The sequence below is a fragment of the Diabrotica undecimpunctata genome, chromosome 7 (assembly GCF_040954645.1).
Source record: "Diabrotica undecimpunctata isolate CICGRU chromosome 7, icDiaUnde3, whole genome shotgun sequence".
Taxonomy (NCBI): domain Eukaryota; kingdom Metazoa; phylum Arthropoda; class Insecta; order Coleoptera; family Chrysomelidae; genus Diabrotica; species Diabrotica undecimpunctata.
The window spans coordinates 148,559,151-148,583,770 of NC_092809.1; positions in this window are offsets into that span (position 1 = coordinate 148,559,151).

Sequence of the window (24,620 nt, forward strand, 5' to 3'; positions counted from 1 at the left end):
AAACATGTAGCCTTTAAACTATAATGTGCATATAACAATAACTAGGTATACTTAATACGCGAGAGTCTAGAACTCTTAAAAAAAATGCGACGACCCCTTTGATCAAATACTAAACAAACACTGACTAATATGCGAGAGTTAAAAACTCTAACCAAGACGCGAGCAGCTGAGCAGGGATACAATGTGACACTGACTACGTGACTACTTTCAAATTGACTACTGACACATCCGGCATCAGGGGAAATTTATATTAGGCAGCTAAAACCCCCTTTTGAATGATTGCTAAAGGGAGACTTTTTTGGTACCAGTTTTCAATGGTTAGAAACAGCTTTTGAATGCGTTATACCAGCGATTTTTTTGGAGTTTGCTAGGAGAAAGTTACCTTGGTAGATCTTATGAAATTAGATATTGTTTGCTAACAGTGGCATAGCAACAAGTGAAAATAATTTGACGCAGACTGTGATTAGAAGCAAAATACATGAGGGTAAAATTGGACTAAAACCTTAAATTCTTTTTGCGCATTTCTTAATTCTTGTAGTTCCTTATTTTTTTCATTCATATATTTTCTCTCTTCGGCCATTGCTATAAATCTTTTATTGCCAGTTTTATTTTACCTCAGGTATGATTTCAACCACAATGTAATATTTTCTTGCTTAAACCTTATTAACCTTGACACAGTGCTAATGACTAATATAAAGTTTTTAATTTGAAATACATTACTGCACTCAACACTGCTGCCACCATGTTTAATGTGGGTTCTTACATAAATAAAATAACTATTTGTTATTATATATTTATTATAATTTAACAAATAAAGACTAACATGTTTTAAAAAAAGGTCGGTGGCTTTAACTTCAACAACTGACTCCCATACCATAACTAAAATTTTTGTATTGTGTTTAAAGTCCAATGTACAGTCTTTTATGTGTTTTTTTAAAGAAGTATATATTAACTTCAAAATAGCTTAAAGCAAATTGTGTATTTTTCCACCAAAATGGGATCTTTCTCAAGAAGTGGTACTTTTTAAAACTTGATCATAGCTCTGAGGATAGCTTTGTAAGCCGAAAGCAGTCAGCTAGGAAATAAATGTTTACTACACATTTCAAATATACTTTTCTGTTCCATTCTTTGATTTTTCATAAGTTTGCACAAAAACAAAAAAAAAAGACAAAATATATCAGTCTTTTCATTTCCTAATTTTTTGTTGCAATGGATAATTTTCGTAGGATTTACAAATCTTTTTTACCATCTATAATATCCATATTGGCTTCAAAATTTTCTGAATCGCTATCAGTTCTCATACAGCTACCAACTAAATTTTTAGTAACAACTTGAGCTCGACTATGGATAACTAGTTTGCTAGGCATTTTGTTATTAAACAGTCTTCTGAATCAATAATTTCATCACTGCTAGAGTCATGCAAACTAAATGATGATTCATAGTTGGCTACTATCAGTGTACATACGTAAAGTGTTTTTTAGGCGATTCTTTGGTTGAATATCCGCTGTGAAAGGACGACAAGATTTGCTACTATGAGTGTCTAGACAGGCTTCTTTTGAGCTATTTCTTGGCTGTATTTCCGAAGTAGAATGACGACGTTAAGCTTTTCGTTGCATGCCTGAAGTTGACAAGATACAATCATCTGCTTTATTACCAACGTTAGTTGGTCAACTGGCAATGTCACATTCTATTTATATTCCTGATGTTGGTATGTAACAGTACAATTTGATATTTGATAGTATCACTGTTTTGTCCCAAACGCTAGAAAAGATTACCCCAAATCTGTGTTTAATAATAACACGATCTTTATGGATAGAATATATTTATTAACTTCATCACTATCACCATAGTAATATTCAAAGACTATAAATGTAGCTTTCTCCATTGGTTGAAGTTCGTAAGTAGTATTACTGGGAAGACAATATAGAGTGTATACTTGGTACTGTTACGATAAATATCATGGCCTGTAAAACTGTAAATATATTATGACTAATTCTGTTCTGTTCTAGTTATTTCGGCGCTCAGTTAAAAAAAAACCAGTTTCAGCCGTCGACCGCCTTCTAGTGCCTTCGCCGAAATACCAGTCTATTCGATGGGGTCCCGTTCTAATGGGGAAGGTCATCGACTCATTGCCAGACCCTTCTAGATAACGGCGTTTTATATAAATGGGACATTTTATTTGGAAAACGTTTTTAAATTGTAACGCACGTATTATAATAGATTAATTGTTAAATAAATTAGTACAAATAAAGACTTTAATAAATTTGTGAGTGTTATAAATAGAACCTTTAATAACTAAATAATAAATAAATTAGAATTAATAAAAACATTACAGTACTTTCTATAATGGTGTGATCCAAGTAACATCTTGCACCATCAAACATGAGAATGCATGGATCAGCAGTTTTAATTTGAAAACTTGTTGAAGCCAAACTGAAAACGTTTCAATATCTATTCTGACTTTTGCAGTCATTTGAGCAACAGCACCTGGAGGTAGTAAGTTAACCATTTCTGGCTTTCTAAGATAACTCTTAAAAATCAACATTGGAGGTATTGCTATACCTACAGCATTACCACAAGAAGCAATGGTGACACTTTATATATATATTATAACTTATTATATATCCGTTCGGATTTGTCGATTATGTCCATTTCTGTTATAATACCATCCAGCTTGGTAAAATAATCTTTTACAATAAATTTATTAAGCAAGTGATGGATTCGACCATTACTTGATGGAAATTCATTTCATCTAACAATAAATAACTGAAAACTTTTGTTTTCAACACTTAAAGGCACATAGTGCCTTTCTCAAGTGATCTATTTTTGGTATGCGTTTACACTTTTTGGTCTTAAACTGAACAAGTTGAGAAGGGGAGAACTGCTTGTCTCAAGCTGGTCGTTCAGAATTATATTTGTATTTTTTAATTTAATAGTTTCCAAAGATTGTAATAAAAATAACTTAAGGCCCTTATTTTATATGTGAAGAATTTGAAATTAATCATTAAAAGAATGATTATGATCCAGAAGGTGAAGTTTGTAGGTAAAGTCTATTTTTTTATAATAGAAAGCCCTTTTATTTTCTAGTTAGAACTTATAACAAATGTATAGGCAATTCACTAAATTACAAATATTAAAATTCAAAATACATTAATAATTATCGTCTACAATAATATGTGTATTGCTTACAAAAGCAGTTGTCTAAATACTGTTTCTTCAAAAAACGCCGCAGTAGTTTATATATCACGAACATATTTTCTAGAAGGTATGGATGCCGAATCAGCGCTATAACATAAGATTCCAGAAAGTTACAGATAAAGAGCTTCTCAAACTACGCTATACCAGAGTCGTAATTAGGGGCCACATAACATTGCTTTGTTTCAGGCTGTTTGCTTTGAACAGCACCTACATGAACCAGGGTGGTGGATTCTGTCTTTCATAAGGACAATCTCTAGAGGTGGACGACCTTGCGCTTACTCCGTGGCATCAGTTGAACCCTATATACAAGGGAGTTTATCTCCTTAGTAGCCGGGTACGGTTTCTCCCAGGGTACGGTAACTTAAAACTTAGACTTCTCCTTCTTATTGGTTGGTAAAGTCAGACTGCATCACCTACCTTAAAGCTAACTGGAATGGATTTCTGATTGAACCTAACCTTTATTCAGTTAATGGTGAGTTTCGGCTTTTTTCTTGTGCAATTGTGGACCTGAATCAGTCGATCCTTTAAGCCGCTTACATACTCGGAGAGTGTCTCTTGGTCTGTTAGATTGCTACGTAGAAAGTCGATGGAAAGCTTCATCTCTAGACCAGTCAATAGCATTGCTGGAGTGTAACCAGTTGCTTCATGTTGGGAGCTTCGGTAGGCTAGCAGAAATAGAGGCACCAGTTTGTTCCAGTCTCTCTGATTTTCATGAACAAACAGGGACAGATAGTTATTGATGGTCTGGTTATGTCGATGTTCTTCCAAACTTCCTATCCGAAATTGCTCACTCGTCAAAGTGAAGCAAAAGTTGAACCTCATGTCGGGAAACGACATTCCCAAGCAGAGTTTCACCAATTGTAATTGCTTCTTGGTTGGGTAGTGCAACTACTTCTGACTATTTGGAAAATAGTCCATAGCAACTATCCAATACTTATTTCATGGTGTTATTACTGGAAATGGTCCTAGAATAGGACCAGGCTACCTACTGTATTGTTGGAGCTTTTCCTAAAGTCTCGTTTTGAGCCCTTTCTTGGATGCATACAGGTCACGTTTTTTACACCATTATTTTAATCTTGGCGACAATCAACCCAATAATACCTCTCACAGACTCTGGCCAGAGTACCATTGATCCTAAACTGTCTCCTGGAGCGGCTATAATGAAGTTCTACAAGCACGTCCTTTACACATGACCTTGGAAGAACACCTCGACTACGTTCTTGTTACATCTCGACTCCCCATTTAGAATGATGACGTCATCTCGCAGATACAAGAAGTCTCACTGAAGCCAATAACCCTTTACTGATTCTCCATATTTGGCAATCTCCTGCCACTGTGACCTAGCTCCGTTATCCAGCCACTCACAGACTATTTTTAGATTTGGATTAACCTGGATTTGTTCAACCTGGAGATTTTCTTTGGTTAGAGCTTCGTCGTCACTTCTGTCCTTTATGGTTTTCAATTGTAGAATCTGGCTTGCACGTTCTTCTTGGCGCTCGCACAATTGGTAGTTTCTCCTTTCAAATGGTCTTCTTGAGAGGCCGTCGGTATTTTCATGACTTCTTTACGATCGGTGGCGAATTTTAAAATTATAGATCTGTAGTTTCTGTAGCCATCGAGTTATCTGGCCCTCAGGTGTCTTAAAATTGAGGAGCCATTGCAATAGTCGGATCTTATTAAGAATGGTCATAGAGGTACGAATAGTAGGGTTCTACTACTTTGACGACCGCCAATAAGTCCTTTCTGGTAACACAGTAGTTTCTTTCTGCTTTTCCTAAAGTATTGTCGAAGTAACCTATGACGTGTTCTTCACCAACCTGTACGTGGGAAAGCACCGCCCCGATGCAATTCTGAGAAGCATCCGTATCAATCACGAAAAGACCCTGTTTAATAGCTGGCGATTAGTTGGCCTAAGATAAGCGAGGCTTTCTTTTCGAAAAATCAAATAAAATAAGATGAAAAAATAGTTTGTTTTATAAATTATGTAGGTTGTTTACATTATATTTCTTAATAGAGAAACCTACCTAAAGAAACTTAAATTCCCATATCACCAAGTTCATGTTCTTGATAAAGGCCATCTAAAAGTAGCAAACAATATTGATCCGATATGTTATATAATATCGTACAAACTATGTATATAAACTAAAATATCCCTATTTCGCCCCTTATCTGCATTGCGTTAATGTATTTGACATTTTCCTTTCCATCTAACATATACATTTTTCAATCGAGAAGCTATATCGAAGACCCATTTGCGCCCCTTGTGCTATTATATAAATCCAAGAGTGCTCTGACACGCATATATAGCAAACAGTCGACAAATGCATATGCAAAATAGCTCTCAGGATTATCTTGAAGGAAGCGGCTCCCTTTGGTAAATGAAGGTTATTTAAAGACGAAGAAATTTAGAGGAGTTTTAAGGAGAAAGTTATGTAGGCATTTATATAGACACATGGTAAATCAGGTAATAATTTAGACAAAACAATTTCTTACAATTGGTAGTATTAAATGTTAAGTACTCTCTTCTACTTTCGCTAGTAAGTTTTGTAGTATCTTTATAGATTTCAGTAGTTATATACACGAAACGAATATAATTATAAATATAAAAATTATTTTTTATTATTAAAAAATTAAAAATAAATTAAACATTAAAAATATTAAAAAATTGTTAAAAAAATATTATTAAATAATATAAAATGGATATAAATTATACAGATTAAAAGCGTTATTTTTACGAGGTTAACCTTATCATTATTATCATCATTATTAACCATTTGATCTATTTTTGGGTTTTTAAATCTAGGTATTTTCTAATATATTTCACCCTTTCATATTTTTTATGATATTTGTTAAACGTATTATTACAAATACAACACCCTGTCATACAATCGACCATTGGTTCTGGCTTTCGTAGACTTTCGCAAAGCATTCGATTCGATAGAAATTAACACCGTAATGAAAGCGTTGGAGGATAGATTATTATCGGTACTCCAAACTGATCGTGAATATATACAATATTGCAACCATGACCGTAAGACTACACAAACGTACAAAAATCAAAAGAGGAATCAGGCAAGGAAACATGTTATCACTCAAACTGTTTGCGTCAGTTCTGGAATAGCCTTCAAAACATTCAAGTGGAAAGCCAAAGGAATCAATGTAGACGACCAAATACTCTCCTACGACATTGTTCTGATAACACATAACTTGCCAGAAACTATGCTTAGCGAGTTAGATACCTCCTGAAACGAAGTTGGTTTGAACATAAATTTTGGAAAGACTCAATACATGATAAATGTGGTACCAAGCGAAAATCCAAAAGTCGACTGCAATTAAATAAGATTAGTTCATAAATATAAATACTTAGGTGATGAAATCCAAATTGCTAGGGACAACCAAACTGCTAAACTTCAAAGAAGAATTACTTTAGCAAGACGCATATGGAACTCTATCAGACATCTTTAAGAGCAACATGCAAAATTCGTTGAAAAAGAAGACGTTCGACCAATGTGTGCTTCTAGTCATAACTTACGACGCCGAAACACTTTCCTCAACCAAAATCAGAGTAGCGCAGAGATGAATCGAACGCTCACTACTTGGACTGACTCTCAGAAACAGAGTTAGAAACGAAGAAATAAGAAGAAGGACGGGCGTCACAGATGTCATAGAACGCACAGCACAAGTGAAGCGGAACTTAGGTTAGCTCGTGTTAAGACCACGAGCTAACAGAAGAACCAGAGGTAGACTACATACACGATGGACAGTCGACGTCAAAAGAATCGCTGGAAAATGGCTGCAGGCAGCTTAAGATCGACAGAAATGAAAGAAATTAGGAGAAGTCCATGTTCAACTTTGAATGCAATAGGCTGCATGATGATGATGATGGTAACAAATAATCATAGAAACAATTTTAATAAATTTTACAATGAAACATCGAGATTACCAATAAATTCAATTGACTCTCTTGTCGCAATTAAGAAATGGAATGGGGATCCCTGTAGGATCTAGTATGACAGTCCTCCACCAGATGATTAATATTGTGTCTTTCAGCGCCGCAGTCATAGTTTGTTTGGGAAGGGTATTTTACTCACTTAAAAAGTTAATCAGTACACCAATCACGGTTCAACTGTATTCTGTTGAACAGGTTCACCTTGGTTGGTCAAAACTCTGGCTTGCTTGTTTCACGCGTGGTAGATTCCAGTTGATCGGTATTAAATTTTCTCTCATTCCTTTTCCTTTATGGCTTGTAGTAAGCACCAAGTTGTCTGCGTTTTCGAACGTTTTAAATGTTAAAATCCACAAGAAAATTAAATTCCTGTAGTTGGCTGTATACCATGTATCACAAAAAAATGTCCTTTATAAAAGATATAATAATAAAAACCCTATCGGACTACATCACAAAACGTTTTCGGAATAACTATTCCATCATCAGTGCTATCGTAAAATAAGTATAACCACTTAATGAAAAACCAATTACTTAAATTAAACGTAAAAGCTAAAATTTTTACTAATGTTATTACAAAAGTGTGGTTAATACTTACTGGTTGTACATGTCTGAAGCCACTAAACATGTGGGTACAAACCCTTTAGATGTAGTTTAATTAACTTTAAGTTACATCTTTGATATTTTAAAACTAATATATTTAAGTTACAAAAGGAGAGATCACATGGCAACGTGAGAACTCCACTGGGGATGCTAGTCCTGAGACGAAGTGTCTGTGGGAACTTGTTGATAGCAACTGATTAAAATAACATCTTGGGATGGAAGTCTGAACAAAGCAGTTAGTGAAAACAGAGGTACGTGTCTTAATGTGACCAGTAGCCAGCAATATGTATAAATAAATAATATGTTACATTTTGATTGATTATAACCGTCTTGTTCTTCATGTGCCATCTCCTCTAAGAAGGTTCATGGCAATTCGCACTTTCGACGCCGCTGCTCTAAAGACTTCAGCAGAAGTGCAGTTAAACCAAGCTCGTAAATTGTTTAACCAGGAGATGCGTCTTCTTCCGCGACTCCTTCGAGGTTGCGATTAATTGCAACAAGTTATAACGCTCGCCCCTCATGACATGTCCCAGATATTGCAGTTTTCTGACTTTAATTGTATTTAAAACCTCTTTATCTTTTTCCATTCTTCTCAAAACCTCGACATTCGTGACTCTATCCACCCAACTTATTCTTAATTTCCTTCTGTAGGCCTATAATTCAAAGACTTCTAATCTGTCTGAAACACTCTTAAAAAATTTTTTGTAATTAACTGTTTATGTTATTCCAATATAACCTGTTTTTATCTTTGACTTATGCATGTTATTCACGTTCACCGCTTTCAACAACACTTCCAATTTTTTTATTCGCAGTTTAAGAACTAAAAATTTTATCAGCCTCAATACTGAAGGACTTGGATATTACTTAAAATAAGTGTATTAATTACATACAGATGAAAGTTATTAAAATATATAATTACCAAATATTCCTTCAATTTAAATTATAAATTGTAAAATGGATAGCTACATATTAATTAAAATAAAAATACATTAGATCTACATTCAGCATTTAGTCACTTAAAATGCAAATATATCCGAAATAATATAATGACGATCCCCAATCTCGATCACAAACCCTTCCCTTAACAGCAACTGTTCCATCCCCCAATACACCCTATACATCAACAGAAACTAATTCATCCATCAATTTTCTCGTTTCAGTAAGACATCATCGTGGAACGGCTTCAACTCCTAGGAGAGAAAATGGAATACATAATACCAATCATATTCCCGCGGGATTTCTAACGACTTTGGCATGATTCTGACACAAGTAATGAAACTTGTGTCATGTGGGTGATGGGTCTTTAAAAATTTAACTGAAGCTCAAATTTTTACAAATTCATTCTGTCACAAATGTAACAATTCGATCAGTAATTGAAAGGTGAAATTTAGAAAATGTAGGTACTATGTGGGAGCGGAATTGGTTCATATTTAATTTTAAATGGACTATAGTCCTTTTCCATCATATTGATAGCACATTAGGTATGCAAATCCTCAACAGGTCAAAAAACCATAGGCGTCACCCTATACTTATTTTGAAATAAATAAAAAAAAATTAATATTTTAAGATGCCGTCAACAATTCATTATCTTTTAAAAAATCTTCTGTAAAATAAGTGTCCACTAATCTCACTATACCTTTTTTGTGCGTAAAAAACGTCGGTATATATGCCACACGATTATTGTTAATTATACACGGGTGATTAACGAGAGAATTCAATGTTTCACGAAATAAATTAATGTAAACAGTAATTTAAAGGTGATTATTGTTTTCTATACAAGTTATCGCCTGACACAAAAAGAATACCTTCTTTGAACGATTACCTGGAATTACTGATAAGGCTTCACTAATGATAGTTTAAGTAGTTTTTATGCCACATTACAGCTTATGCCAATAATATAAATTAGAAATTGTTTGCATCTTCCATTTAGTTTGTAGATGTACATTGTTCATATCTTACCTACCTACGTTATTGGTGTCGATATTTTGTTATTTGCATTTAAAAATGACGTCGACAACAGGTTTATCTCGGTTAAGTGTAGTTTTAAAGGGGCCTTCAGTCTAAGAGAGAAAAATATAATATTAAATGTACACGATGCACTTGTACATCAACGCCCTTTAAGTAATGTTCGTGAAATCGTTAACATGTGTTCAAATATGACAGGGGTCGGAGAAACAACAATTTATAGATTCCTAAAAGAAAGAAAAGGGGGAATTGTTTCATCTCCCAAGAAGAGTGGAGGGAATAAACCCTTGGAAATTGAAGAAATACATAAAAACATGATAAGACGCAGCTTCCACTCATTTTTTTTTTAACAAAGAATTTCCAACATTGGACAAAATCCAAACATTAATTAGAGAAAACGAAGAGTTACCAATCATAAGCAACAAGAAATTATGGGGACTATTGAGAAAGATGGGATTTCGTTGGCAAAAGAATAGAAGAAAATCCGTTTTAATTGAAAAAGATTACATTGTATGTTGGAGACGAGATTATCTAAGAACTATTAAAAAGTACTGAGAAGAAGGGAAAACAATTTTTTATTTGGACGAGACTTGGCTAAATGAGGGTCATACTGTACCATATCTATGGGTTGATACAAATGTGAAAAGTTCCCGTCAGGCATTCATCGAAGGTGTATCTACTGGAATAAACAATATTCCCGTTGGAAAAGGACGCAGACTCATAATAACCCATATTGGAAACGAATACGGTTTTGTCAATGGTGGATTATTAAGTTTTGCCTCAAAATCAACCAAAGATTACCACGAGGAAATGACTGCTGACGTTTTTGAAGAATATTTTGAGCAAATGTTGGATTTAATTCCAAAAAATTCTGTCATAGTCATGGATAATGCTAGTTACTATTCAAGACTAGCAGAAAAATTGCCAACAACGGCATGGAAAAAAGGAGAGATAATCGAATGGTTGGATAAACACGCAATTGAGTACAAGGAGAATTCGACAAAAAAGGAATTATTACCTATTGTAAGGCAACATAAAGCAGCTTATAAAAAATATATAATTGATGAAATGGCATTAAACCGTAATGTAATTATTTTACGTTTACCCCCATACCACTGTGATCTGAATCCGATAGAAAATATATGGTCTCAAGTAAAGGGTGAAGTCGGACGCAACAACAAAACTTTTAAATTAGAAGACAATTATAAGAACATTCCTTATCAAAAGTAACTCCAGAAAATTGGAAAAATGCTGTTAGTCATGCTCACAAGGAAGAAAATAAAATGTGGAATTTGGATAATATGACTGATGCAATGCTGGAACCGGTAATAATTAATATTGGAGTTGAAGATTCCTTAGATTCTGAAGAAAGCAGTGAATCTGAAATGGAATTTGATTAAAATAATATTCATTTTTTTACAAATCGGCCCCTGTTACGGCCACAAATTATTTTATATATAACCAATAAAATAAACATCTTACATTTCTTACAAATTGACTAGTACCTGTTAATCTCCATCACTCCGACACTGGCAACTTTATTTAGGGATTAGTAACCCTCAAAACTATTGTATTCTATTTTGCTTCAACCTTTATACCTGGTGGTCATACTCAATTTAAAATTGTTTTCCTATATACTTCTGTAAACTTGTTGACAAATATCTATTTTTCATTAAGTCACCCGTATCAACAGTTTAGGGATTTGCATACATAATGTGCTATCAATATGATGGAAATGGACTATACATTTTTAAATTTTTGTGTTACGTAAATTTTATTTACGATATTCATAACAAATGAGTTACAACAGTATCAAAAAGTTTAAAAATGAGACTAAAAGTTTTACATACTAAAAAATAATAAGTCACAAAATGCAAATTTTACAGGAGAGCATTTTTTCTGATTTACTGTAAAACTAAACAAATAATTTTAAAAAACAAAGTGACTATAATGTAATTTTTTAAGCCTATTTTCGATTACACTTATGTTTTTCCGATAAAATCAATTAATCACAAATTTGTGGACTAAGGATACCTTGCTCCTTAAAGGTAAAATTCTATGTCCATATAGGTTTAAATCGATCAGGAATATAATGGACTTAACTACTTCTGATTTGTATATAGTGAGCTTAATAAAGGACATTAAAAACCGGAAGTGAAATAAACAAATTTATTATTGATACAAACGAACAAAAAATATTAGGTAACTAATTTAGATATAATACTACCTGTTAGATGCAAAAGTAACTTTTTCTAAACAAGGTACAAAAAATCTTATATAGCAGGTAAGTATTCAAAAAGAAATAAGTATGGATTTCTAAGATATAAGGAAATTATTACTCGGAATCATCTGTACGTAAAACTGAATAAGATAAATCAGCATAAAAATCATGGTACTGGACGGGTATCACTTTCTTGTTACATAAAAATTATAGATGCTCATGTTTTTTCTTAGTCAATGGAAGAAAATCTTTAGATAACGGTTTCAGCTCGATATTATTTATATCGATATTAATCGACTTTCTACCTTTTTGTAATAAATCAATCGTTTTATTTGGGCCGTGCGCACTAATGTATACCACTGATCAGAGGAAAATATGTGAATATGCCTAGATGCTTTCTACTTTAGTACTTTAGTACTTTATGGTTAATAAACTTGATTAAACAACTACCTATCTTCGAGCATCCCCTTTTTCCGATGGACTCATACCCCATGTAGATATAGCCTTCGCTGTTAGCCATATTTGGCATTAAAGTCTCCTACTATTATTTTGATGTCATTTTTGGGCACTCATCGTACTCTCGGACTAGTGCCTCATAGAACATGTCTTTTTCATCATCCTCTTTTTCTTCCATTCTACCATGGATGCTAATATTAGCGAACCTACCTTTAAGTCTTATTCGACATATCCTATAATCAATAGCTTTGAAATCGATTACACTATGTTTGACCTTGCTGCTTACAATAAATCCGGTACCAAATTCATGTCGGGTGGATGTCCACTGTAGTAAATATTGCAGTTATTTTTTTCCAGGATGCCTGAGCTAACCACTTCATTTCCTGTAAAGCAATGATATCTGCTTTGGCTTTATTCATTTCTTGTATGAGCAGAGCCATGGCTCCAGGCTGATAAAGGCTTCTTACGTTCCACGTGCAAATTTTTAAATCATTATCCTTATATCGTTTGCGAGTTCGTCGTAGGTTAGACAGTCCGGTTTCTTTCTTTGTAGCTCTCATAACAAAAGATTTTTTTACAGAGTTGGGTAGTTAACCCAATGCCAAACTCCCTTTTTGGAGGGCCATTTCATCCACTCCCGTCAGTTCCCGACCCAACTTTCCACCCGGGTTGGATACCGGATCTACAGTTGGGTTGCTCGGTTTACAGGGGACACCAGGGTGAAGGTGAGAGTCGGATTTGAGTAGAAGAGGCTAATTGGAGTAAACTGGAATCAACTTTATGTTTTCTCATTCTACCCCTTTATCCACAGGGAGTCTGGATTATTAAAAATCTAAATCCAACATCAGAAATTAGATTAAGAATAGAGTAATCAAGAGCAGCCTTTTTAAATATGAGGAAAATTCTGAGTAACCAAAGTTTTAAACTGTAAATCCGATATCGTATGGTAAAATGTTATATCCACTTTATTCTTCTTTATGGTGCCGAAGCTTGGATTGCTAATGTTGACTTGATGAGAAAGCTGGAAGCTTCTGACATGTGGCTTTTTAGAAGAATCTCGAAAATACCATTGACCGATCATATTACGAACGAGATGGTGTTGCAAAAAATGGGAAGAGACAGAGAACTTTTGACCACCAATAAAATAACAAAGACAGCATATTTGGGGCACATACTCAGAAATAAGAAGTACGAGTTGTTGCAGCTGATGATTGAGGGTAAAATCGAAGAAAAAAGGGGTCCTGGAAGAGACAAATATGCTGGCTAAGGAACATTCGTGACTGGACTGGGTTAAATACACAGATGCTTTTAAAAAAGCAAAAGATAGAGATGCAGGCACTAGAAGAAGATGATTTCGCAAATATTTATTTAAAATTTCTCTTCAAGTCCACAAGTATTTTTTTGTTCCTACAGAATCGGCTTTTGTTTCTATCGCACGTTTCATCATTGGCTTTATACACGATTTATATATGCTTACTTTTCATAAAATCTTAGACGTAATGCTTATCGAAAAGCCATTCGGGTATCAAATGTTCGAAAATATTTTAAGGCAAAAATAATAAAAAGACTTTTACCAACATAATGAAAATTACCAAGACGAGCAGTCATATACGATAAATCCTATCACCTGCCATACAAGGTCGTATGCTCTTTTATATCGCTCCATTCGTTAAATCATATATTTGTCAGATATCTCTATACTAGTTAGGACGTTGTGGACCCTCCATTATCCAATAGATCCAGTTGTCAAGTCCAATTACCAAGTTCATTGTCCAATATCGTTGAATTCATTAAATTCTATCACGTGACACCTTGCACGTCTCTGTTTATGCGCTATACTTAAAAGGCGGAGCGGTCTGCTTATGGAAATTCGATGTTTTGGTCATAACAGCCATTAATACGATTATTCGTTGTTTTAAATTTAAGTAAACAATATTGTCTAACTAGTTTTGAATCAGCCCGGTACATCACAATCTAATTCGTCCGAAAAAGAGAGTCATGGCACGGTTTTAACCAAAAAAGTTTATAAAAGAGAGACTGGGAAAGCTGCCAATGTTCTACTAGACTGAATTGAGATAAGAACCTTCGGACCTTGTCGACATATTGAATTTTCCCAGGACGATTCAGAAGATTAAAAAAAAAAATCGAAGACTTTTAACACAGTTCAGTCACTATTTTTTATCAAAAACATAGCTACCTAAAATATATAACCGCTTTATGTAAATGAAAGTTAATCTACATACCATGTAGTTTTTATTTTTATTATAAAGTGTAAAAGTATGTAAAAATCTTAAACATTTTCTTTTTATAAATTACTAAAGTTTAGATTACAAACTTTATTTAAAATTTTCGTTCGCAGTAAACTTTCTTTATTTTTAAAAAGTAACTTTTTCATATAGTCTTTACCTGTATTAAAGTTATTCCATTTTATCATTCGTCTTCTCGCATACACTCAATTTACGTTAAAGTTGAAAAGTGCCTGGCGAAAGTTTTCTTAGTTGCCATTGTTGCAAACCAAACATGCACATGACATCAGAAGCCGGCAATATCTTATGCTCTTCCGACTTTCTGACTTTCTGACAGATCAGCATTTGGGATGCGCTCATTTAAAGTCAACGATGGAGGTTTCGAGATTTGTGAGATGTAAGCGCAAGACGTAAGGCGAAGAAACCAGAAGCCGTTCTATAAGGACGTATTGTTGAAGGGCACTCGCGTTTACAGTTACAATGTTCATTCCTTAATTGGAAAACTTTCCAGTCTTGGGATTAATTCGCATGGAATTTGACAGCGAAACTGGACGTCTGAATAACGGTACACTCAAATTGGGAAAATCAGCGACTCCATCTTGATGTATTATTAGGGAAAAGAAATGAAAGACAATGTACATTAACAAAATACTAATTAAGCAAAATTACATTCCTATTCAATATTCATAAACAAACATAATACATAATAAATGTTTTAAGTTAAATATAAATAAAAAACAACATACATAGGGTACGTATACGGTGTTATATCTAGACTGCAAAGACATGTCAAAAAATGATCACATGACTAATAAGCTTAATTAATAAACTCATCTAAGAATAAACATATTTTAAAAATTGGTATACATGAACGGTATAGCATCAAAACTCGCTTTCTCCATCCATGGCCGAAATTGAGTTGTTTATATTTTCTGTATCTGTTTGTTGAACTCTACATGAATCCAGAACTTCTTCTTCTTCAGGTGCCATCTCCGCTACGGAGGATGGCAATCATCATAGCTATTTTAATTTTTGAGGTAGTAGCTCTAAATAGTTGTTTTGAGCTGCATCCAAACCATTCTCTCAGGTTATTAAGCTATGAAATTCGTCTTCTTCCGATGCTTCTTCTGCCATCTATGTTTCCTTGCATTATGAGTCGCAGAATGCCATACTTCTCGGCCCGCATCACATGTCCGAGATACTGTAGCTTTATTTCTTTAATTGTAAGTTCAACTTCTTTCTCTTTACCTACTCTTCTCAGTACTTCATTGTTTGTAATTCAGTTCAGGAAATCCTCAAAATTCTTCTATAGGTCCACATTTCAAAGGCGTTAAGTCGTCTCATTGTGTCTAGATTTAACGTCCATGATTCCACTCCATAGTATAGTACACTGTATACGTAATAATTCGTTAGGCGTACTTTAAGAGTTAATGTTAAGTCTTTGCCACTTAGGAACTTTTTTATTTTTATAAAATTAGAACGTGCTTTTTCGATTCTGACTTTGATTTCTGCAGTGTAGTCATTATTTTCTGTTATCAGTGTTCGTAGGTGAGTGTACCTTTTTATTCTTTCGATCTGCTGGCCCTCTACTATTAAGATTTCGTTAGTGTTATGGTTGGTATTACAAATTTTCATAAACTTCGTCTTTTTGATATTAAGCGAGAGTCCGTACTCCCTACTACACATTAGTATTTTACCTATGAGTCTTTGTAGTTCCTGTAAATTATCGGCTATTATTACTGTATCATCTGCATGTCTGATGTTGTTAACTAAGACTCCATTTACTCTTATGCCGACTGTTTCATCTTCCAGAGTTTCTCGAATTACCTCTTCAGAATAAACATTAAATAATAGAGGTGATAATATGCAGCCTTGCCTGACTCCTCTCTTTATTTTCATTTCTTCAGATGTCTCTTTATCAATTCGTACTATTGCTCGCTGATTGTAATAAAGGTTTGTTATTAGCCTTAAATCTCTTTCATTTAGGTTTTTATTTTTTAGAATTTCCATGAGTCGGTCATATTTTACTTTATCAAACGCTTTATTGTAGTCTATAAAACAGACGTAAAGAGGACGGTTAACATCCAAACATCTCTGCGTTAGCACGTTGAAGGAGAATAGTGCCTCTCTGGTACCCATACCATTGCGGAACCCATATTGTGTGTCACTAATATCCAGCTCCAGTTTTGAGTGAATTCTGGCGTGGATAATTTTCAACAGAATTTTCAAGGTATGTGACATTAAGTTTATGGTTCGATAGTCACTGCACTGTTTGGCATTGACTTTCTTTGGCAAACACACAAATGCTGATGTTAACATTGCTCTAGGGATGATTCCCGTAGTATAGATAGCGTTGAACAGTTCAACTATTATGTCCAGGTTTTTTTCGTTGACCAACTTTAATAGCTCGCTTGGTAATTCATCTGGATCAGCAGATTTATTGGTTTTCATTAAGTTTAATGCCTGACTAATCTTTGATTTGGTTATCTCTGGGCCTGCATTTCCCGTTTGGCTATCTACAGATGTACTTGCTTCTCTCTGGTCATGAAATAATTCCTCGATGTACTCTTTCCATCGTCGTAGTTTTTGTTCTGTCTCCAATATAATATTTCCATTTTTGTCAAGCAATATATTCGAGGTTCTTCTACTTCCTACTCCGGCTAGTTCTTTGACTTTTTTATGTAGATTAAAGTTGTCATATCTCTTTTCCAGTTCTTTTATTTCTTTACATTTTTCAGAGAAGTAGGTTTCTTTAGCCTCCCTAATTTTTCTTCTTATTTGGTTTTGAAGCTGTTTATAGCGGATCGTATTGATGGTTTTGTTTTTTCTCCTTTCATTCATTACCTCTAGAATTTCCTCGGTCATCCAATCTTTTCTAATATTGGCATTGATATTACAGAGAAATGGGGAAATAGATGGAGAAGCAAGCAGTAGAATTAAAGTTGAAGGGATACAGTGGAAGGAAGCGAGTGGTATAGTGTATAATACACAAATAGAATGTACGGAACTGAATGTAGGATAATTAGAAAGAAAGAGGAACAACGGATGGATGTCACAGAGATGAGAAGGCTGAGACGGATGAGTGGAGTGACAAAATAGATAAAATTAAGAGTGAGTATATTAGTTGATGGTCTAGTCAAGTTTAAAGATGACACCAATTAACGTCATTAAGAGAGAGCATAGATTAAGACGATTTGGTCATGTTCAACGTCGAAACGTTAATATCACTTAATACGAAGAATTGCTGATCTGCGGATTCCAGGAGTAGAATTTTGAACAGACTTCTTCCAGAGATCTTCTTCCAAAGAAGATCTGGAGGAGACGCTTAGGCAGGACATGTCGGTAACGTGGGGTGATATTGATATGATCCAACATAGACATTTATGTAGAAACGCAATTAGGCAAGCCGACCCCACATAGGCTTAAAGGTAAAGGCAATGATGTAGTTCAACTTTTCTTAATATTTAGATATCACATTTACGTTATTTGTTACTTGACAAAGTTGTTCCCTAACCTTCTACTGTTTTTTGCAATACTATTTTATAATCTATAGTAAATTAATGAAATATTTTATCTAAACTTGTAAATTACTAAATTGAACTATTTATAATACATCAAACTAGATTTAAGTTCATAATACTTAATTTATACGTCTACGTTACACTATCCAAAATACGGTTTACTAAACTTTTGAAACTCAAACATACTCTGCACCATTTTCAAAAAAACAGCCAAATATTTGACTTGGCCCACATACATGCCCTATCCAAAAACCTAAGTGTTACATTAGCATATAGACATCCTGCAACATAGATCTGAATAAGGGATAACCCTCTGCAATCCACGTGTGTGTACATAAGTAGCTTTAGTTCTGCTGATATGATGGAGCAGTAGAAACGCGTTTATTTGGCATTCGAATTATACGCACAGAAAGGCCCGCAGTGGAAGTATTAGTTAGAGATGGGTTGGATCTGAATGAATCGTTGAATTAGAACGACATCGTATAGGTTCATTAATTACTGCAACAAGTAACAGTTCCATGTAAGCTCGAAATTCTTAAAAATATTTATTAGTATGTTGACAGTTGTAAAAAGGCAAAATTAAAATGTTAGACAGGAACAGATGAGAGTACGATACGAGCAGACGAAAATGGCATCACTTGCACTAATTTGACAAAAACTGGAAGACCTCATGTTTTGATGCGAAACAGAATTTATCTTTCTAATCAAATACTGGCCCTTACAAGACAGAATTTATCTTTATAGTCAAATACTGGCCCTCCATTTCGTAGTGCCATACAAGAACTGTATACACTAATAACCTTAGAGATTGATACGGTAATTAAGTAAAAAACATTCTTATAGATTTCAACTTTGTAATACAGTCTTATAATAAACATAATTTTATTTTTCAGACTCTTCTGTAGTCTTTTTTGATACATCAATATGACTTCTGTCTTCAACCATGTTCCCTCATTCGCGGTATTTAGTAATGGTATATAGATTTTTGGTAGGTATTTTAATTTAAAATTCAGTATTTGATTCATATAATTTTTGTCTTTTTCTTTTTGCCTATCCATCTTGCTCTGCCTAATAATTACCCTTGCCCTGTCTACTTTTTATTTTGTATTACACAGTCTTGTGAATTGTGTCCTTTCCACAATATAAGTAGTGGGCCAGACGTTGGAACTGGCCAAGTATGTAGACTTGGATTAAATAAACAATTTTTTTAAGTCGAAATGGTAATAATAATAATAATGATTGATAAATTTAAGAGCACTTTATTTTACGTTGTACTGAGTATAGTGTTGCTGGGATGACTATCCCGCGTAAAAACCAAGAGAGAAGTCTTTGCATGCCGCTTCAATCCAACATTCTATAGGAAAAAATGACATGCCAAATTTCCAATTGACTTTAATGAACACTGGCATCTATTCCAACGGTGGGTTCTAATAAGCTACTTTTTCTATACATTTACGAAGAAACTGCATAATAATAAAACAATAAAACTAAAAGATTTATTGCTCTTTTACGAGCCCCGAGAGCAAATAAACAGTATTGACCCAATTCTAGTTAGACAAAAAACTTTTTTTTCTAATAAATTAGCGAAGCGGTTGGTACTAGGAAAAATATTTGTGACCAGTTGTGGTCGTAAAAATGATGACTTTTCATATTGAAAAGAGGAGAATTGGCGGTAACATAATATCGAAGCTTGTTTAGATACCAAAATAAACACCCTGTTTTAGCAGGCGTCTTAATGAAAAACGGAGGAGACAAAAAACTCGTTTTATTTAAGCTGAAACATATCGAAAATAAATAAAATATATTTTCGTGTGTTCTTAATAATTGTAACAAAATATTGAGGGATTATTAGTGATTTAAGACTTTAACACACAGTATATGTCCGAAGTACTTTAATTTTCTTTTTTTTTGTTAGCGTTTATGATTTATGTTATGTCCATATTTCGGCTCCACACGACAAGAATATATAGGATCTGAAATGTGGTTAATAGAGCTAGTGGCTATTATAAAAATTTATTTTATTTAGTTATATAAGGTTTTATAGTATTTTATTCTACAAGTTTATAGCTTTGAAAGTTTCCTTTTAAACATTCACGTAAATTTTGCGATAAAATACACTTTTTTCTTTTATCTGTGTATGCTGGATATTCGGGCAGGATATATTGTACAGTTAAACTATTGAAAATTTAAAGCACGTTTGGTAATTAGTAATAAAGTTATTTATGTGTTAATCGAGTACGGCCTAACCGCAATTTCTTTAATATCTATTGTTTTCTTCTATTTTACTCTTGTTCTTTTATTTTGTAACCACTATGAAATCCGATTCTGTAACTTGTACATCAACAATTTATTTGTTGCAGGATAAGCAGAAGAGTGCATACAATACTGGACATGGTTGGGTGTAAAAACAATACTAATAAAGCTGAGAAAATTGAAGAAATAGGATCTAAGGAGCAAGATAACTGTGATGATACTCTGCCCACGTTAGTAAACTTAGAAACTCAACCACAAAATATTGATCCAATATTTTACAATTCAGCAAAACTAAAGAACTTCTCTGACATTAATTCCATAAGTGATAGCCGACATAATTTAAATCTTATTGGTGTTAATGGCACAAACTACCAAGCTAATAACATAAAACATCAGGCCAAAGGTTATAGTTAAGGAAACTGAATATGATAGCGACTCTGCATCTACTTCGTCTTCAAGCGTGTCGTGTTCATCTTCAAGCAGTTCGTCTTCGTTTTCAAGCATCTGCAGGTCTGATTTCTCTTCAGGTGACAGTGTTAAGGATCCCGACTTTCGAAGTAATGAAGAGTAACACTGATTCGGATAAAAATAATGTTAATTTAGGGCAGTTAACTGAACAGCAATATCTCCCTGATAATATCAAATCTAAAAGGATTGATGTCTAGCCACCCAATGTTGACATACCGCCTACCAACACCGAGGTCTTTAACGATAGCTTATCAAGTAGTATCGATACATTCGTTACTACTGAAAATAAAAACACTGAAAAAAAAAGGTCGCAAAAGGAAGGCAAATTCAAATCTATGGAAAAGAAATGTTGCCAAGTTATTGAGAAACAGGGGTAGGGCATATACATTCTTGTCAAAATCTAAGATTAAGTTTGAAGAAAAAAATGGGACTATTTGCATTAAAGTACTGAACGTAAGAGAGTATGCAAATACTCTTTATGAATACGCTAGCTGTTACCGAGAAAACCATTAGAACTGTGAAAAAGGGTGAACCTGGTATCCAATTAATGTAAAAACTGTACAATCAGATAAGGAGAATCGGCTCAGTGATTAGGCTATTCACTCCAATTCATAAGAAAGGTGCAACTACAAAATGTAGCAACTACCTAACCATCTCTCTAATTTCACACGCAAGTGAAATTCTATTATGAATCATCAAGTGTCACATGCAGACACCCCTAGAAATATACAAATAACCCTGTACTTGATGTTGTTGATTAACTGATTAAATAAACTTATTGGTCTGATAAGAAATAACGTTAAAAAAAATCTTCTTAATATGAAATTAAAATTAATAAACAATATTAATTCAAATGATGAATTGAATAACACGGAGTCGAATCAGGAAGAATAATACTTTTCCACATCTCTAATAGTAATACAACGCTTGACGAGCCTAAAGCACTTGGATCGGCTCATTTCTTAATGGAATTATCGCTATGAAATGTTTGGTTTGCTTTTGCTTCGAAACGCGTTTACGTTTACGCTACGATAAGTATGCTGTCTGGATCGGAATATATACGAGATTTTTCTTATTTACTCTGTATATTTACTTTTATGAGAAAAGGTGCTCAGCGTAAAGATTCATTTTATGTTTTGTTTTGTTCTACATCTATATGATAGAGCCAGAATTACTTATTTTAATTAAACCAATTTTAAGATTACTTCAACTTTACTAAATCCTTTGTCGGTAAAAATAACTTTACACAACCTTAAATTACGAGTAACGTTATTATTTTCCATTTTTGTTAATAAAGTTAAAGTCGCTTGAAAAACTTTGTTTCTGACATTTAGAAATAAATCTTTTCTATTCTTGGTAAATCCATTGATGCTCGGGATGTGCAACATGTTGCTTCATCCTGTTGAAAGGTCGTGTGTTCATTTCTGTAATTATTGATTGCAAGAAGAAAAAAAAAACGGGTGTGGTAGTCCAGTGGGACTGCCGGTAGAAGTTATACTTCCATACACGCGTTCGCCGTTTGAAATTTATATGGGAGTCAATCTGCACAATCATTACATATGTAATGCTATAGGTAAGAGAGAGCAGAAAGAGAAACAGAATTAGGTATATAGGTATATGGCGCATCGTTTGCTGTATATAAACAACATTTGACCTGTAATAAGAATACAGTAAATGAAGGATTGAATCAATATTTTGATGAAAATGTATATTTTTATTTTCATATATGTATGAAAGGAGTTGAATGCAAAAACATTTTTTTACACATACTCTGCAGTAAAATTCATTGTTTATTTTGTTATTAATATAAAAATACAATACAATATACTGCAACATAATTCAATATATTAATACAATACAAATTAAAATGCAATATTCATAAGTATTTAAAAATGACAATATACATAACTTACTTAAAAGTACGCCTAATATGTTTAATTTACTGAATCACCTGTTATAACTCTACTATAAATAAAAATAACTTTTAGAAATATAACGTCCCTTCCAGACGCGCATGCGCATATTACATTAAATAACAACACATCCAACTAACGGTTTTCATTAAGTTATCGTACAAAACTTTTTGCATCCATTTGGAGAGAAGGAAAACTCGCAGACAGACAATGTAAGTATTATAATACCTATTCACAAGAATACACTAATATGTGACCATTATCAAGGCATTACCCTCTTAAATACAGCTTACAAAGTACTGGCTTATATATTTATGATCGTTTACTAATATATACTGAGGAAAAAAGAGGCAAATACCAATGTGGATTCCGAAAAGAAAGGTCAACAATTGATCAGATTTTCTTTCTCAGACAAACCTTAGAAAAGACATATTGATATGGAATTGATACCCACCACCTTTTCATAGATTTTAAAAGCGCTTATGACAGTGTAGACAGAAGCGCACTTTATAATGCCATGGCAGAACTAGATATTCCATCGCGTCTAATAATATTGGTAAAGGCAACTCTTTCGAAAGTTAAGTGCAAAGTTAAGGTACAAAACAGATCATCAATAGAAGTGTACAGATATTGGCCTACGCAGATGACATTGACATAGTAACACGGACAAAAAGAGACCTGATACAGGTCTCTTTTTTAACAGGTAAATAACAGCAACCTATTAAGAGAAGAATATACCTGGTGAACTGAGCTTACTTTGGACTAAAGGAGCTCTTAACATCACACATAATTAGCAGAAAAACCAGGATACTAATATATGAAACTCTTATTAAACCTGTCCTGAGATACAAGAAAGCCAAAAATGGCGCAGGCGCTACAATTTTGAGTTGTATCAATACTACGAAAAATGCAACATCGTCCTTCTTCTTTATGTGCCGTCTTCTACCGAAGGTTGGCGACCATCAAAGGATAGGTTTCTCTGTTTTGTGCCGCATGTATTATGTTCGCAGCTTCTGGTATTTGAAACCGTTCTCTCAAGTTTCTCAGTCAGGATTTCTTCTTTCTGCCCAAACCTCTTCTACCTTCAATCTTGCCTTCCACGATAAGCTGTAGCAGATTGTACTTATCATTACGGAACACATGGCCCAGGTATGACGCTTTCCTCCTTTTAACAGTTGTTAACAATTCCACCTCTTTACCCATTCGTCTTAATACCTCTGTGTTGGTCACTCTGTCTGTCCAAGGTATTTTCAGTATGCGTCGATACAGCCACATTTCTAGAGCCGCTAACTTCTTTATAGTTGCTGCTGTTAACGTCCACCCTTCAACTCCGTAAAGTAGCGTAGAGAGTACGTAGCATTTCGTGGCGCGCCATCGGAGGTTAACGCTTAGGTGGCGGTTGCTTAAGAGCTTTAAGGTTTGCAAGAGCAACATCGTCCGGTCTATTAAAATTAATAGACTAAGGTGGCTAGGACACCTTGAAAGAATGAACACTGGAGACCCCCAAAGACAGATATTATATCAAGAGCCAGCAGGAACCAGGAAGAGTGGCAGGCCAAGATCTAAATTTAAAACTCAGGTCGAAGATGGATTGAAGAATCTAGGGGTCAGAAATTGGAAAGCCAGGGCGAAAGATAGGGGGGAATGGGACTAATTCTTAAACAGGCCAAGACCCACACAGGGTTGTAGAGTCAAAGATGATGATCGTACAAGGACTGTACTCTTATATTAGGCATTGAACAATACCTTACTCTTGGATGAAGTTCATCAAAGAATTTGTCCATGATAATTGATAACATTAAATTTTATACAAGAGCTAGGTTTACCGATTTA